This window comes from Coturnix japonica, chromosome 10 (genome assembly GCF_001577835.2).
Source record: "Coturnix japonica isolate 7356 chromosome 10, Coturnix japonica 2.1, whole genome shotgun sequence".
Taxonomy (NCBI): domain Eukaryota; kingdom Metazoa; phylum Chordata; class Aves; order Galliformes; family Phasianidae; genus Coturnix; species Coturnix japonica.
The window spans coordinates 10777488-10795792 of record NC_029525.1 but is presented as its reverse complement, the minus strand read 5'-3'; the positions used below and the strand labels follow the sequence as shown (position 1 = coordinate 10795792).

Genomic DNA, 18305 nt, shown 5'->3' with positions numbered 1-18305 from the left:
ACAAGAGATAATGGCTTCATGTTGGGTCAGAAAAGGTTTAGGCTGGATATTAGGAAAAAAATGTTTTCAGAAAAAGTGGTGCTGCAATGGCACAGCTGCCAAGAGAGTGGTGTAGTCACCGTCCCTGGAGGTGTCCAAGAGATTTGGGGATGTAGCACTGAGGGACATGGTCAGAGGGCATGGTAAGGGTGCATTGGGCTTGGACTGGGTGATCTTAATGGTCTCTTCCAACCTTAGCAATTCCATGACTCTAGATCCTTAAGTACATTAATCAGTCTGGACTTCAAAGAAATAAGTGCCATTCTCAAATTATAAGCTCAGTTCACACGTTTAGCCCCTGAAGATATTCTAGTTAAGCAGATGGATTAGAACAGTTATGCGATTTCAAGGGTAACGATGCCAAATATTCTTCACTTACAGGAAGAAAATAGTTCTACTGGACTGTATCAAATCGCTGCCTCCCCATGAGTTTGTTAGCACAGCTTTATTTCATTCAGTAGGTTTATTCTTCAGTTCCTGCACACTCGTAGCCCTGGCTGACATATGTCAGCCTTGGATCAAGGGGAATACTCTGACTGTGGTTCAATTTTCTTGTGAATGCACATCCCACATAAAAAAAATCACTTTAAAAGCTCCTTTTGTAGTTAACTGCTCTTACATCATCATAATAGGACTATTTTTATTCATTAGGTGATTGGGCATGACTTCTAAAATATACATTTCGGTGACAGTACAAACCAGAACAGAATAAATCAAATTCAAGAAACCATCAAGAATAAAATCAGGCAAATGCTCACATGTGTATTTTACAGCCTAACACTAAGAATGGCTGAGGATAAAAGGATCAGCCACACTCAGAGCCAAGCACCCACGACAGGGTAGAGCAGAATCCATCAACTTTTACAGCCAATGCAAGTGATGCACATGGCCTGCAGCACACCCCTCTTTGCCTGGCCCTGCACCTATAACTTGCAGCTTTCTACTTTCAACTGGCAAGAAAGTAAGTCATCAGGAACCTAAGAAAGCTTACTTTTCAGGTGCGGTAGAATGCAGCTATTCCTTCTATGAGGGAATCTGTGTTTTCTGCAGCTTTGTCTAACCGGGAGCATGATGTGCATCCTACAGACATATTCATTTCACCAGAGACTTCTGAAAGCACTGTAACTAAATTATTTCCCAGGCTTACGTGAGTCATTACAAGCCAGACCTGGGGAGTCACTGAAAATACAGAAGACATTTTTAGAACATTTCAAATAATAATTAAAAGAAATCATATTTCAGGAGAAAAGAGAGGAAAAGTAGTTCAAAAGTAACTGAATATTCAGGTTGGGTTTTTTTGTTTGTTTGAAAGCCTTGAATTTGCCCAATTGCTTCTAAGGCTTTGGGAAACATATTTTTCCATTAGATTATCTCATTTTGCCCAAGACGAAGACATGAAGAACTGCCAATATTTGACATGCAGAAATTTTGCTTCCGTTCTATCTGGTTTTCATTGTCCTCTAAACATTAGGATACGGTTTTGCACCATCTCTAATATTCAGTAAAAACACACATTCAGTTTTTCATCCCTTTGCAATAGGATGAAGCTCTTCAGCTATGGGAGACCTGAAACAGCAGCTTTTCAGCAAAGACAAGGGCTAGAAGGTCATTTTAGATACTCTGCAGGTACTAGCAAATGATAGTCATCTTTTGTCCAAGGAATAATCCCAAATTCAGCACCTCTTCATAATTCTTCTGAGAATCCCCTCTCAGCCCCCACCTCTCAGATTAGCTTTCAGCAGATCAGTTCTTTGATTCAGCCACCATTCAGCAGCATAATTCCTACTGCAGGTGCAGGAGGGATGGTGAGAATGAACCAGAAGGATTCACAGAGTCGGGAGAGCTCATCCCTCTCTACAGTATGGTGGGTTTATGTCAAAGGAATGATAAGCAAAATAAGCAAATCACAGCTTTCCACGGCTAACATTCTCATTGGCAACGGCCTTGTGGCCCATTTCTGTTTCTTAGCAAACAAAGCATATGGAGTAAGTACAAGTAAAGGCAGCCAGCATATACTGAGTTTGTGACATTACACCAGGATTCAGAAGTTCTACCAAGACCAAGACCACAAACCATCTCAACAGTACATAATGAAGACATAAAATATCCTTTGCCTGGAAAACAAGTCTAGCTGATTATCTCTAGATGTAATTTAGACCAAGCTGATGATGAGAGGAACTGGTGGCATAATGATTTATTTAGAAAGGTTTCCTAAGAAACATAAATAAATAAATAATCACAAAATCTGGCTTTAAGAAACATATTACTTAAAAAAAAGAAACAAAACACCCCACATATACATATACCTTTTACTGCTGCCAAAAAGGAAACTTGGAAAGCATAATCAAACAATATTAAAGCTTTGAAGACTTCAGAACATTATGCAGTGGCACTAAACCATTCTTAGTATCTTTACACAAAGGCAGCAATGCTACAGGCTGAATGCCACAGTAACCCACTCAGATTCATCGTTCCTCCTTACTCAACCCGTAAGACACACCTCAGTTTATAGGAATAATGATGTTAAGATTGATTAAATGTAGCAAAACATCTTTTGTTTTATACAGTCTCCAAAGTGCTATGCTGCTTGAGCTCACTTTGTGTTGGTTGACCTTGGAAGTGCTTGAGTCACAGGCAGTTCTAGCTGTAATCTAAACAACCATCTTAAATCATATACGTTGTCATGTTCTCATTATCTGGACTTTGTACTTTTCTACCATGGAAAGGTTTTCACATAAATTATACAGGAAACGAAGCAAAATGTAATTACAGTGTCCAACAGCTCCAAGGCAGATAGATAGCGCAAGGCATAGAATGGAGTTTAACAGTCAGCTTTCAATAACTGTCACCAGGTAGGAAGGATCTGAGTGCAGCATACATCACTAAGCCACCTGCTTCAGAATTATATCATTATCTCATCACAGGAGTAAGGGGCTACAAGGTTATGGTAATTTCAAACAATCATTTAAGCAGATTTCTCAAAGGGGCTTCCATTCTTTACTTTTACACATCTGCATTTGGACTTTAATATATACAATAAAATTGTATTATGTCATATTAAATTGAGTTATCTCAATGAAAACATTTCTACTAAGGTTAACCTGAACATTTAATTCCATTAGCACCCTCAGTTTTTCAACATAACAAGCTTTCTCATAATAGCTTCCTATTCTCAACAGGAAAAGACAGCTATAGAGCTTTTGAGTATTCTGATGTGATTGAGCCGGACAGATGAAAGTTATAATAAAGAACAAAATTGTATCTTCAGCAGATGATAAATCATAGCCCTTGCATTAAATGTTTGTAACCTCCTTTCTAGACAGGAGCACAGAACACCATCACATTTTCAAGGGGAGATGTATTAATTCATTTTTTTATAGGAAAAAAGTCTTGGGATTTCAGCTTGTTTGGATACGGGGGAATTTTCACTGCAAAAGAATGATAAAAACAACGCAAAAAAAAAAGAAGTTATAATATATTTGGAATCTCTATTTTAAATAACCTCAAATAATCCTTTCCTCCAAGAACCTCATGATGAAAACAGTTGTGCCTTACGTTGCTACTGAATTAAATATTAACGTCCATGTTATGGAGGAGGAGTGAGTGTAAAGATTCTCATACTCGTTGTGACTTTTTCTCCCTGCCAGCACACATTAAAAGTGCTGTTTTTCTTAAGTTTATCTACTGCATTCACTGGTCTCGTGGTATTTTTATATGTTTAGTAGGGGGAATGTTTTGAGAAAGCCCCTCAATAGACAGCATAGGCTTAGCAAAATTATATACTATGTGATACGTGCTCTACAGATGCACATAGGCAGACTCTAAGGCTTAGCTCGTGCAATGCAATTTAAGCCTTGATAAAAGGACTGTGGATCACAATCTATTATTATTATTTAGCTTTCCATTGATGTTGCACAGCAAAAGTATAGTGGCCAACTTTGTGTTTTGCTCTCCTTCCCCATTTCCTGATGATGGGGGGGGAACATAACGTACTCGTGGGCTCACAAAAATTCAGTTTCACATATTATTTTAAAAAGCCTATGTTCTTAAAGTCTTAAGATACTCAGTTCTCTTTATAATTCAAGAATATATCCAAGAGGAAAACAGAAAATGTATAAAAGAAACNTTTTTTTTTTTTTTTTTTTTTTAGGGAGTTATTTATCCCAGCCTATGCAATTTGTACATCCAGATAGACCTTGAAATTTCCATTCCAATTCAAAGCACATGAAAGAGTGAGGTAATATAAATAACAAAAGCAAACTTAAAAAAGAAAAAGGTAAAAGACAGAACATGAACCAGAGTTAGTTCTTTAAAAGTATCTAAAAGTAATAAAACAAAAGAAGTCTTACTTTTTATCAGCGAAAGGATTTTCCTTTGAGGCTTCACTTCCATTATCACACAGTGAATCTTCTGACATCAGAAACACAGATGTTCACTTAAGTCTGCTCAAATGCCAAAAGCTCTTTGTCTTAATATCCACTCTGGAAGGACGTCTTTGTTAATGAGGACAGATTAGCAATTGATTAAGTAATGTTCCTGCATCTGCTGCTGCTGCTCCTGAGCCTTGCCCTTCAATGCGGTCCAAGTCAAGTGCTATACAAAATGAGCCTGGAAGAAAGCAAAGTATATAATGAGCTTCGTATGCACAGAAACCCAGTGAAGAAACAGGTTGAGAATGGCGTGCTGCTATGGTTTGTAAATGTAACAGTATGTATGTGAAGTTGATGTGTCTGGCTATGAAAAGCAGACCCAGGACCCCCACATCTGCATGCAGCAGTAAGGGCAATGGTCATGCTGGAATTTGTCAGTCTGAATTAAGTGCATTGGTAACTTCAAATTAAATGTCGTTTCCAGAGATGAAAAACCAGCCTGTGGATACACTTCTCGATACACAGATGGAGACAAAACCCCACGTAAAGAACCGTGTTTCGGAGGAGAACTTAAAGGACTTGCTATCTCCCTATCTCCTTGGCCGAAGGAATCCAGCAATCAATTCCCTGAATACACGTTTCTTCCTGCAGAGTGGGCACAAGGCTCCACCGTGTGGTCAACTTCGTTCCTTGTCATTATCAGGCACTGACAATCACCGCTATTAACTAGAATATCTAGTTAACTAGAAATCGGAATAATCTGGGACTCTGGATGTTTGGTCCATTCCTATAGCAGTGGCTTTGGCTCACAAAGACTTTACTGATGTTATTCCTTCTCCTGCTTTTCCTGTAACTTACTTGTACTACACTTGTGATGCTTCTAGCTGATAAACAACTACATTACTTTAACTGCAAACTGAGATGCAGCACTGGGAAGCTAAGAGAATACCAGGAATACTAAATTCAGATGAAGTTAGTGTGGAAGTCAGAAAACAATTAAACCCCTATGAGAAATCCAGATCAACGTTTAAAACTTAAAGGCCATCCCTTGGACTCATTAATAAGAAATAGTGAGTAATTAATTAGGGAAGAAAAAAAAAACCCTGAATTTTGTAACATACAAGATGCTTTTCTTTTTTGAATACTATGTATTTACTTCATATTCTTTCTTCCTCAGCATAAATATTCTACACCCTGCTAAGAACTGAGTATCTGCAGGCATATAGAGAGATTAATATGATTTTTATTCACACAAATCAATGGGAAAGCTAAGTGATTGGATACATAGACTCTGATTCAAAGTATGTTGAAGGTTTTTGGTTGTTTTTTTTTCAGTGCTCTCTTTAAATGGAGGATGATGGGGGATGGAGGAGATCCATTGTAAAGAACTTGAGAATATTATCACCATTTCTATGGAATGAGAACTCCACTTCCTCTTGAATTCCCAACCTGGAGTAGCAGAAAAGGTGGGGATAGGGAGCAGCTTTCTTCAAAGTCTTCACACAGCCCAACCTGGAGAAAATTCATACATTTATCAAAAAAAAACCATCCCTTGTGGAAAGGTAAAGTTCTCATAATAAATGAGATGTTTTGGGAACAAAAAGAGGTGTCTGATTCTGATGAGTAATGCGTTTCCTAGAAATATGTGATGTGACTCTGTTGTCTGACTGTCACAGAAAACAGTTCATCTTGTAATGATGAATAATACAATGAACGTACTGTAAATGCCAGAACACAGAATCAGCCAGGAAGGCAGACCACATTATATGCCACGTTCACAGAAGATTTTGAGGAAGGTAAATGGAACATTTTGGGGGAATAAAAATGTCATTTCAACAGGCAGATTTAATTCACTGTTTACATACTACGGAAAAACTTATTGAATGGATGTGATGGAACAAATATCAAGTGGACATTGGAATAGATAAATACTGTAAAATATATGTTTCCAAGTACAAGGTCCAGGCATTTAAGCTGCTCTGTTTAAGAGGAAGAAGCTAATCCGATTTTGTTTTAATCTGATTCAGAATTTGTAACATGACCTAATATGAAGAAACCAGATCAATGAGATTAGGAACCTACACCTCTCTTAAGGAAAAAGAGCCAATAGAATAATCCACAGAATACACAGAGACAAAACAATTGGAATCTGAGATGAATGCAGCAAATCAAGATTCGATATCATTTGAGATGACAAGCAATCGTTTCCTGGAACATTTTGCATTAATATGATTTACTGTAGATCAATCAGGAATCAAGAATACCTGAAAGGGTATGGCTGATGTTACTGGATGACAAATCCGCATGTTAGAAGAAGACTTTCTCACACCTGTTACCGGCAATTCTCACCCTGACCAGCGCAGAACCTAGTAAGAATTTCAGGAAAGGAAAGAAATGGCATAAAAACAATTCCTGAAGTATTTGTCTCCTGATTGGGGGAAGCACCTGCCAGGTAAAATGTTAAAAAAATTGGGAAATGTAGCAGTTAATCACCTACCAGGCAGCAGCAGGAAGAACTGGTGTGACATACATCAAGTAAAACCTGATGCTGGAGCTCAGTTTTGGAAATAAGGAAGAAGTTTCTTACAATAAAGATAGCAAGGCACTGGCATGGGTTGCTCAGAGAGGCGGTGGGTGCCCCGTCCCTGCGCACACTCCAGGTCAGGCTGGAGGGGGCTTTGAGCACCTGATCAGCTGTAGGTGTCCCTGTTCAGTGCAGGGGAATTGGGCCAGAGGGCCTGTAAGGGTCCCTTCCAACTCAAACGGTCCTGTTATTCTATGATTCTCAGTTATTCAAGATATTACAACACAAAATGATATACCCAAACCGATCTAAAAGCAATTCCTTTGTGAGACCATTATGATAAACAGCATGTTATCATCTCTAAGCATGCCAGAAAGTCCAGATATCAGAATATCTAAATGCCCAATTAGTTGTGAGTTTCACTGGTAGCTCATGAGCCATCAATCTTTCAGCAAACACAAAGATGAATTCTCAATTAAGACAAATTATTTTGAGAGGTTCCCAGGAACAGAAGTTACAGGGAATCATGGAAGTGCCTGAAGATTTTATTTCAGTAATAAACATCTGTCAAAACCCAGATAACCATGTCAATAATTATTACATTCTTGGTAATTAAACTTTGGTTCAGCTCTCAAATCATATCCCACATCTCAGATCTGCTTGACAACTGCTTAAATCAATTTATGTTGCCTTTTTCCCCAAAGGTAGATGGTTTGGCTGTTTAATCTTTTTCATTGCAAGATCATCTGTTGGGAGTAATTGTGACTGAGCATTTAAATGAGCACAACAATAAAGTGCAATTTCCTGTTCAAATAGCATAACAATTTCTTTTGTTTTAATTCTTCTTTTTTATATATGCATTTCTGAATCATAGCCAACAGAGCTACCCTCAGTAGTGGACCAAAGCCAGGAGGAAGCAAAGGTCAGAGCCTCTCCAACTACCCATCTCTCCATGATTTTCTGGTCAGGAGATACTTGTGGCAGTCTTGCCATAGCCTCCCAAAACTGTGCACAGATAGTCTTGATTTTCCATGCATAAATCTCCCAGTGATAAACCAGGGGTATATTTAGAATAAAGGCACGAGCCGTCACCAAGAAACCATTTCCACTCTCGCCATCATAGAAGGTAATAATGGGGATGGAAATGAACAACACCAGCACAGATTATAGAATCATTGTGGTTAGAAGAGGCATCCACGATCAACTCCAACCTTCTGCCTACCACTAACATTGCCCATTAAACCACGTTCCTCAGTGTCACATACACTCTCACAAAAGGCAATCTTGAACACCTCCAGGGACAGTGACCCCACTACCTTCTTGGGCAGCCTGTGCCAATGCACCACAACTCTATGAATTAATTCTTCCTAATATCCAACCCGAACCTCCCCTGGTGCAACTTACAGTCCATTACCGCTCACCCTATCACTGTTAACGAGGACAAGAGGTCAAGAAGGAGAATAGCAGTAGGTCAGCTTGCTAGCAATGTTCAAGAGGTTCCCTAAAGGAACTTGAAGAATAACGATATTCCTTGTATGATAGCTCTTTGACAAGAATTCATTAACTGAATAACCTGCACCTACATGCCTTGATACTGTTGATCAATGCAAATCTGTTTTCAAAGTAAACTTGCTTGGTTTGCCTTCCTATAAGCTGAATACACAAAACCCTCAGGGAAATGAAGGCTGTTACCTCTAAGGAGTATCCTTTGTTTTATTGGTTTGCACAACAAAGTGCCAAGAAAGATCGGAGGGGAGGAAAGAAAATCATCTATGAAAAGAAAGGGAATACTATCCCCAAGTTCAATTTAGCTGGTTGAGTTGGCATGACAGGAAGAGTAAGGGTATAATCAGAGAGAATGGGAAAACAGAAGGCATCTAGTTGATGGAAACATAAAACGGACAGGGCCTGTTCAGCCTTTTCAGCCTGTCTGAGATGCTGTTAAAGATGTTAAATAGTTGTCCTTCCAAAGCTCTTTAGGGAAGCCAGCAGTGATTCTGACACTGTGCAGCATTGCATCCCTGCTAGCAAGGCCGTGGTGATCAGGGGGAAAAATGATATGGCACAAGACTGTTCATTCTGACCCAGCCACAATTTGCTGAGGCGACGAAGTAAAGCTTGCAAGCTGGCTGTTAGCAGCAAGTCAAAGCGCAGTGAACATGCCCAGAATCCCCGCGAGATGGAGGCAGAGACTGCAGCATTGCAGCTGGAGCGGTGCAGTCCAAATCCCAGGGCTCGGAATTTGAAACACCCGGATCTCACCGAGATTTTTTCAAAATCCTGTGAGAAAAGGGTGAAAAACGTAAATGAAACAACTCTTCTTCTTCTTTCTTTCTTTTTTTTTTTTTTTTTTTTTTAAGTACTCTGTTTTCCTTTAGCTCCTCATTCCATTTTTGGTTATCATATACACTGTGTAAGCATGTTTCAAGTTATCAGTGTCATGTTGCTTTTCTTTCTACTTTGTTAGAAGGAAATGTTTGCTTGGAAGACCTGAAACCATTACACTTCGTTCCTCTGCAAATAAGCTTTTTCTGTTGATTGTACTGATCACCAAATCTGTCTTCTATCTTGTATTTGGCTGTCATTTAGCTGTTCTTGTTTGTCATCCATGCTCAGTACAGATGAGCTATTTCTTTTTATTTTCTGGTAGTTGGCCCTTGCACACACTAGCTCTACATTGGCTGTGAGTTTTAATCACAAGTTCAGCCAAGCACACAAGGACAAATTCAGATATAAGCTTGGGTATGAAAAGCCTGGCCAGTCACCTTGCCCTGAGGGGAAAGATCAACACAACCTAAACAGAAACCTAAGCTGAGAATATTTACTCAATCTGTCTTAATGTGAACAGCTGCAATCCACATCCCACCTCATCCTACCTCAGACTGTTTTAGTAGCAGTGCAACAACTTCAGCGCAGGAAGATCTGCATGTACTTACATAACTCTATGTTTTTGAGGTCTGAAGGACATAACATTGATTCTAGCCTGGGAACATCTTCTGAAACAGATATTAAATGTCATCACAATCCAGGATCTTGTTACAGCCCATCACTAATTGCATCCTTAGTTTATAAAGTCCCACAATGAAAGGCTACACAAGAGTCTCCCAAATATGTCTCTGTCCTGCCCTTGGCTGAAATCTCTCACATACTAAGTTTCTCTGCTTTCACAGTTCTTGTACATATTTAAAGCTATTTCACTTCTCTGTTGGAGGAAGCTTTTGTGTAATCATTAAAGCAGAGAGTACTGGGCTGTAGACATGATTACTTATAGGTTCACATGGCCTTATAATATACCCATTTTTCAGTTTGGTCCATGTAAGCTTAGTCAAAGTGCAGACGTCAACCTCAGCAATAGCCTCATCAGGAGTCAGTTACTATTCCTGGCCTTGATTTCCATCCAGGTCTAATGAATAACACTAATGCTATCCTTCAAATGTGACCAACCATCAACCATAATCCCTACCCTCATACCAATACTTATTACCTTTGGGTTTTATACTCCTCTTCCTGCCCCAGCAGCAAACAGAATTATCCAGCATTAGACCTCCATTGACCTAGTTCATCAGAAAAAAACAACACCACCAAATACATACAACTTTTCAACAGAAATCAAACTTCATGGTTTCATCTTAACCCAGGGCCTTAATTTTCATGATTATAGGGTATGCAAAGTAATGTGAGTCACACAGATATCCGTTTGGATATGACCATAAGACTTTGTTCTCTGAACCCTGAATGTGCACATTTAACCTTCTGAAATCAATTTATATAGTCATTACTAGCTGTTGTTTCATGCTTGCGGATCTGAGGCTTGGCTCTTATTGAAGAGTTGATTGATTAATTTCAACATTGTGGAAACCTCATTTAGCTAGCGGGACATTTCTGTAGTTTAATTTCCTAACTGAGAAGCAACCACAAGAATACATATAAATGATCTCATTTTGAAGCTCAGAAGCTTTTCATGAGAATTTGCATTTGGACATATGTTACTTGTTGTTTTTTTTTGAATACACTTTCAGTCATTGCATCACTGAAATTAGACATGTGTATGCATTTATCCCTATTACCTACCAGGGAGTTTGAAGGGACCCTTCCTATATAGCCTGTGGCTACATTTTAAAACACATAAAAAGAGCAAGAATTATATATCCCAAAACAAGGCCCATCATACACCATGTAGAGGTCAAGGTGCTGAATCTGTATGAAAGGAGAAAGAAATGCTGCACCAGGAAAAACTATTTGTTTTAGAACTATCTCATTACTAAAGCAGAAAGGACAGTTAATTGCTTTGTTTCTGTTACCTTGGGAAGCTACTCCATTGAAGTGATTTCTCACTAAGAGAGAATACTGCATTAATATTTGATTTGAAATTAAGTGGAATTATGATAATTTGAGGGGGGAAAAAAGGAAACAATTGAAAATTAATTTCTTTCTCCATTTTCCCTTCTCATTTAATTCAATATGTGATAAAGAATCTGTGTAAATGAGAGGGAACAGCTCTTTAAAGCCGCACTTCACAGCTGGGAGAAAGTAATAGTTAATATACAACACTCGGGGAAACTTGAAATCTTCAAAAACAATGTGAAAACATGGAACACTTTCATTCACAAACCATAAATCATAGTCTTTGAGGTATAAACAAAGCACACTGAAATAGAACTGGTAAGTTTTATCCAGGCTTAGGAACAAAGGAAGTTGTAAAAGGAGGATTCTTCAGTGAACACATGAAGTTCAAGAACGTGTATCATCAGATGAACTGTGAAAAGAGAATTACTTTCCCTGCTCAAGAAGTTACTCTTTTCTGTCTTTCACAGGAATACTGTACTGGCTCATCACACTGCAGATGATTAAGAAAGCCCACAACAGCACAGCAAAAAAATAAATAAAAATGGTAAGAAACACTTCTAAAACTGATATAAATTAATGCATAACTGTATGGAATGTAAAACATTAAAGAAATTAGAGTATATGATGAAGCAGAACTAAAATTTATGCATCGCCAGATGTAAAAAGATAGTATTAAATTAGCTTTAGTATTCTAATATAAATACTGCCTTTATATCCATTCGTTTTAAACCACAATCTCTCCTGAATGTGTCTAGTTTTCCTGTAAATGTGAGATACAGATTAACATAAATATATCATGATGAATTATGGAAACAAATTTAAGGTATTAAGAAATTGAATGTGTTCAGATGATTTACGTGTGCTATCCAAAAAGGCCATGTCAGATAGAAAGGATGGACTAATCAAGTGTTATAAGCTAATTAGGCAACAAAACAAGTGACACTAAGAACAAGTATACTTAAAATGGCCTTATGGTATTTAATATCGATGGTTCTGCTGTTCCCATCTACTGCTCTCCAGAACTGGTTTGCTTATTTCATTCCCTTTATTTTCTTTACTTCTAACGCCCTTCCATATGGTCCAGTGATTCTGCACATTTAAGCAGCCTGCACTGATAGCTGACTTATTCATACCTTTCAGGAGGCACGGAAAAGTTGAAGAGCGTTACAGATGCCCATTGGAAACAGACCTTACAGAAAGATAATTTCATGCCCGAGAGACGTATTTATTAGTCCACCCCTATCCCTGAGACAAATTACTAAGAAATCTGGGTGGGGGGAAGCCTAATTGCTTAAAGGAGAGCTAAGTGGCAATCAAAAGAGACTCTTTAGTTTCACTAAATCTAGTATAGTCACCACGGACAATCATTTCTTTCCAGACTCCTAAAAAAACTTCCAGACAAAGCTGTCTTAAAAATCCTTATCTTGAGGAAATTCTGGCAGGGTAGCTGCCATGTGGGTGTGAGGAGTGCTTTACAGCAATTATCTCCCATTAGCGGTGTTTAAGTAAGAAATCAACATTCAGCTCTTCCCATACATAGACAATAACGTCCCGGAGGCAGCAAACTCTTAAGATCAAAGAAGTATCTGTATGTGAAATAGTGAAGCACAGTCCATCCCTTCTTCGGCTAATTAAGCACAAACCAGCATTAACAGCTTTGGGAAAATCCAAGAGAAATTTAAGCATCTGCTATTTTCCACTCATCTCTTAGACTGGGTTTTCTTGGCATATGAGCTGTCTTTTGGCTGTTTTCCACTACAAGAAGAGAGCTTGTATGATAGGAAAAGTCAAGAAGAGTCCTCACTTTCCCACCATCCATCCTCACTCCTCTCCAAAAAAAGTGATAAGACCAATGCAATCTCTTCGGGCATAGAAGAACACATCACTAAATTATGCGTATATATATATATATATATATATATAGTCATATATACAGCTGAATTATTTTTGACCCATTTTCCCTAGACATGAAAGGAGTTGGGGATTTTTGATGACCCTTTTGGTGACTTCCTTTCTTGTCACCCCACCTGCTACGGATGACTGCCTTCCTGGCTGCTGCTAGCTGAGTTTGTGAAAAAGCAGGAAAAAGCCAACAAATCAGCCAAATAAGAAAAAGCTTGTAACTCTCCTCCTCCTCAAATACTTTCACGTATCTACGTTCTGTAAAAACTCTGTGTTCCCACATTTACCAGGAGCTGCAAACATTACTGAAGAAGGAAAAATGCACATAACTAATCTTCAAAATGATACCGCATGAAAAGCAATCAATCTTCTCCACAGAGTTTGACCTCTTTTATCAGGAGTTTACAGCAGCTGATGCCCAAAATAATTAAAACGCATTCTCTCTAAACTGTTCCAGTTTTGGTTGAAGCAAGGCTGCAGTGAAACGTACTTTGGGGTCTGGTACATGATACTAGAAATCACAGCAGTATAAATTACATTTTGATCTCTAACATAGACAGTTTAATAGGCCAGATTCAGCAAAGCATTTAAGCAAATGTTTAAATCCCATTGATTTAAGTGGGATTTAAGCACATATTAAGTACTTAGTTGAATTGCGGCCATACTGTGAAGGGACTCTTAGAACAAGGAAAGCACAGTAGGCTTCAAGGATCTTTATTTACAGCTCAGATGTTAACTTAGCAAATTTGGCTTAGGAACTTGTATAATGCAAAAGGAGCCAAGGACAGACTGCAAGAACATTTGGCTGCCACGGGTCACTCCAGGATAACACAATGTATCAATATGGGGTGGATTTAATTTCTAAAATACTTTTATATTGCAACTTAATGTATTTAAGTTACAGTTAAGGTGCACCGCCTCAATGCATCATTCAGCGGTTTATTGTATATACGGACAGCAGATGCTGCCAAATTTCTAGTGNTATTCATCTCTTGTTCTTCCCTCCCACTTTTAACCCCAACCTTCTGGTTACAGGGTGAGGAGGAGGCAGATGACATTTGCTGTTTATCAGTCAGCTCTCAGTGTGCAACTTAGAGGGAAAAAAAAAAGAAGTTAACAGCACCAATCCGTCATCCTGGAATATGAAGACGTGAGGGATCAAACCAGACATTTCATCTCAGAGGAGTCATGCATAAATTGTGTAATTTCTCTTGTAGGTATCAAAACTATGTTTAGTCTACATGTAATTTCTGAAATATTGTACATGCCACAAAGAATTATATTGCCTATAGGATGACTTATCATTTATTCGTCTTCTCTTCTTGGCTCTAGGCATTATATAAGTTTGCTAACTCTACTGACACTACTGCAGATGGTTGAACTATTTCTATTTATCTTGCAGAGTAGGAGTTAGCTTTTTGGGACATTAATATTCCTCGTTGTCAGCTCTTCTTTTTGGGAAGAAGCCTATTTCTGGGGAAGTCTGGGAAACTTGGTTCCCTCGCTCTAAGAATAGCCCAACAGGAAACAGAGCATTATTTCAAGTCCAAGCACTAACGTTTGTAGTGAAATTAGGACTCGGGGTTTCACGAAGTCACCTCATAGTTTTTGAAAATGGATGAGTTTTGAAATCATTTTTTATTTAGCAGAATGCTCTGAGGCTGGAGAGAATTTTTTCTCAGAGCTATCATCATGGTAGGACCCAGTTAAAACATGATCAAATATTAGTGAGCTTAAAAAAATAACAGAGGCTTATTTCTAAAAACATTTTGCTCTATAGATAACGTTGTCAAAGCTGATAATAGCTGCAACTCCCATAAATAGTAATGAGGATTATTTAATGCTAAATAAAAGATGAGCAATGTTTTTCAGGCATTTGACTGGGGTGGGGGGAGGGATCCTAGAGTAATCCCAGATTTACAGATAAAAATCTGCAGATTTCTGCTGAACAAATCTGTGATATGATAGAAACCACAGCTCACCTTCACCCTCACGTCCGCTTCCTTCCAGATGGAACGTTTTCAGAAGACGTTATCTCATTCCAGGGAAGGTGCATGAATCCACTTACAGTAGAGACACTGCGAAGACAGCATGGAGAATTATTCAACCAGCTCACCAAAAAATCTCTCTAAAACACCACAAGATAAATACAACTGTGTGATAACCTGACTTCTCTGTCACTGCATAAGTCAAACTTCTCATAATTAAACTCTGATGAGGAAGTTGCAGTAACTAGTTCAAATATTGGCCTTTGTGAGTGTGAGTACAGATAGTGCTGAGTGTACAAAGGACAGGTCCCGGTTCATCTCACCTGAGTGTGTGCAAAACACTCCCATTTCACCACTGAATCGCTCTGGATTTCTTAGCTCTGTACTAAGCCCAGCTTGAAATTTAAGACACAACAATCTCTGAACTGAGGCCAAGTGTGTTTCTAGTGATTAGCAGATAAATTAGGAAAATACTCTGCCTATTAGAATGAGTACACTCAAAAATACGATGGGATGAAATCATTTGTTTAACACTGATTAAAACCGCAAAGGGGCACAAAGCTTTGTTGTACTCTGAAGCACATTACCTGGCAGCTCATGCTGTCTGTCAGAGAGTGAAGAGTAACTCAGTCTTAGCAACAGCACTCCTAATGTTATGACTACTAAAAAAATGGCCACTGTAGATGCTTACCACAAGGAAAGTTTTTGCATTATTAGACAGACATTTACAATGGAAAGAGGTTTAATTTTTCTTCATTCTCAACTGTGACAAAACACATCAGTCTCATTTACCTTCATGGCTGAACCAAGTCTGTTCCTCTGAAGAGTATAAAATGGCTATGAAAGTCTGCTATAGGAAAAATAATTAAGTGAACAACTTTATAAGAGTGAGTTTGTTTGCCTCTTAAGATACAGTAGAAGTTTAACTTTGTGTTATCACTTATCAAAGAGCCTAAACTCCCCAGAAATAAGCCACATAGCTTATGTGGCACAGCAGTACAATACGTTCAGGTTGAACAGGGAAAAATCAAAGATTTTTCAGTAAACTTTCTGCACATTACTACATTAAACTGATGTCAAGTTCATTCAGAATTTAAGCTTAATATATTCCATTCCAAAATGAAAACTGAATAGGTGCTGTTCTCATTCAAGAAATACGAATCCATATCTCATTCAAGTATTTATTAAATAGGAAATTCAGGAGTCACTGAGAATCTCATGCCTTTGGAGTTAATTAAAATTCCCATTTTAATTCATATGAGTACAATAAAGATGAGACTAAAAGGGAAGTAACATGATGTTATTTGATTAGCTAAACCATCAAACTGACACCAGTAATCCCCCAAAATATGTAAAAAAACAAAGCTCACAAAAACTGAATTTATTAAAAAAAGAAGTTGAAACTTGGGATAGATTTTGCAATTAATTGTGACCCTGCTGTTACTCTCATTGCTTTATATGCACAAGAGCAGTAATGCACACTGACCTTTATGTAGTTAGTTAAAGTCACATCAATAGGACAATACCCAAGGGGGATAGTGGGGGTTGGGAGGAAAGGGGAGAGTGAGCCTGGATTTTTCAAAGGGAGAAAAACTGCTGAAACTTGTGGGCCAGGGTTGGGATTCGTTAAAGGAAAGGGAAAGCAAAGTACAGTAGCCTCACTCCAGCTTATTCATTGTTGCTTAGCTTTGTATTATTATTATTATTTTATTAACATGAACACGCTTTATGGTTTAGGATGACTGTCAGCATCTATGCTCAGAAGAGGAAAAAGTCTAGGACTGCTGAGCTATAAAACCCAAGGTCTGCAACTATGTTCTGTCCTATGCCTCATTAATGAGTGCCACAAATGAAGGGCTAAAATGGCATTTGTAGGCTATGTCTTTTTTCAGACTGCGGGACTCCCAAAATACATGAGGTAATGCTACACAGACCTGCTTGAGCCTTGTTAACCAGCCAGCAGTTGCAATGGAATGATCAGGAGATTAGTTTCACCTGCTGCTTGGACAAAATATCCTGCTTTAGAGTCAAATGGCACATTTTGACCTCAATCTGGTAAGAGTAGGCTGTTTGTGGTACCAGAATGATGGTGACTGCACAAGGCACGAGCAATCACCTTAGGCAAACCACTCTTAGTGGTACAACACGAACAAACAGATCAGTGTTTGCCAGGCGAGCAAGGATGTGCATGTTGTCACCAACATAACTCTTTCATACAATAATACAAATAGAGGTACTCAGTCAGTGATGAGACTTTAAAGGAATGTGGTGAAAACTTAACATGGCCTGAAGAATTTATTGTGGAGTCATTGCGAATGAGAAGGGAATTTACTGAAGGGATCATCCAAATGGGGCTGGAAGACTCTAAACAATGTAATTGGTCTTGTTAGCATCTAGGGGATAAATTATCCCTCAGATGGAAACTAAACTCAGAAGAGGGGAAAGTTGTTTGATGAACTCACCACAATAAACCACAAAGACTCATCTCAAAAGCAAAGCTGTTTGCAGGCCAGCAAAGAGACACAGATTTTGAATCCACAGATATAAATATTCAAGATCTTCTAAGAAGCCTTTCTAGATCTCAGTAAACATACCCAAACCCATAGATTTTCCAGCTATTACTTCAGTCTCTGTAAAGTGAGGTTTTTTTTTGTTTGTTTATCATTTCCCACAGAATTCTTTGCCCTGTCCTCTTTGTCCTGTAATTCACAGCACATGACCCTGTAAAGCTGCTGAGGAGCAATGCTATATTTCCCCATAGCTTTCTTCTGTTTTTACAGGTCCTCCTTTGTACCCATTATGCTGTAGAGCACTGATCTTGAGGTCTAAAAATTTCAAAGATGTCCTTTCATTGGTCTTTAATAAGCTACCTCTGTATCTTACCTCAGTTATATCCCCTACACCAGTCTGTGACATACAGAAGCTGGTTGCACCAGCTTGGCATGCACTGCAGAAACTCCTGTATCTACTAGAAATGAGGGAGGACCAATATTTGCTGTACTGTAGCAGCAACACAAAGCTGAGTGGCAAAACCAGCTCAGTCTGTTTTCATTGGATTTCAATTTAACCCCATGCTAGCAAAACTTAAGCTGCATTGGTGTCAGCTACATCTATGACTCTTCTTAGAAAAGAGTG

General features: G+C 38.5%; 1 long non-coding RNA gene across 1 annotated transcript; it reads right to left on the bottom strand.

The window, feature by feature from the left end:
* Window positions 1-4206: 4206 nt before the first annotated feature.
* LOC107318790 lies at window positions 4207-17346 on the bottom strand. The gene is made up of 4 exons (XR_004308594.1): window positions 15165-17346; window positions 6674-6775; window positions 5815-5921; window positions 4207-4647 (listed from the first exon to the last, which is right to left on the bottom strand). It is a non-coding gene; the product is annotated as an uncharacterized LOC107318790 (long non-coding RNA).
* Window positions 17347-18305: the final 959 nt, after the last annotated feature.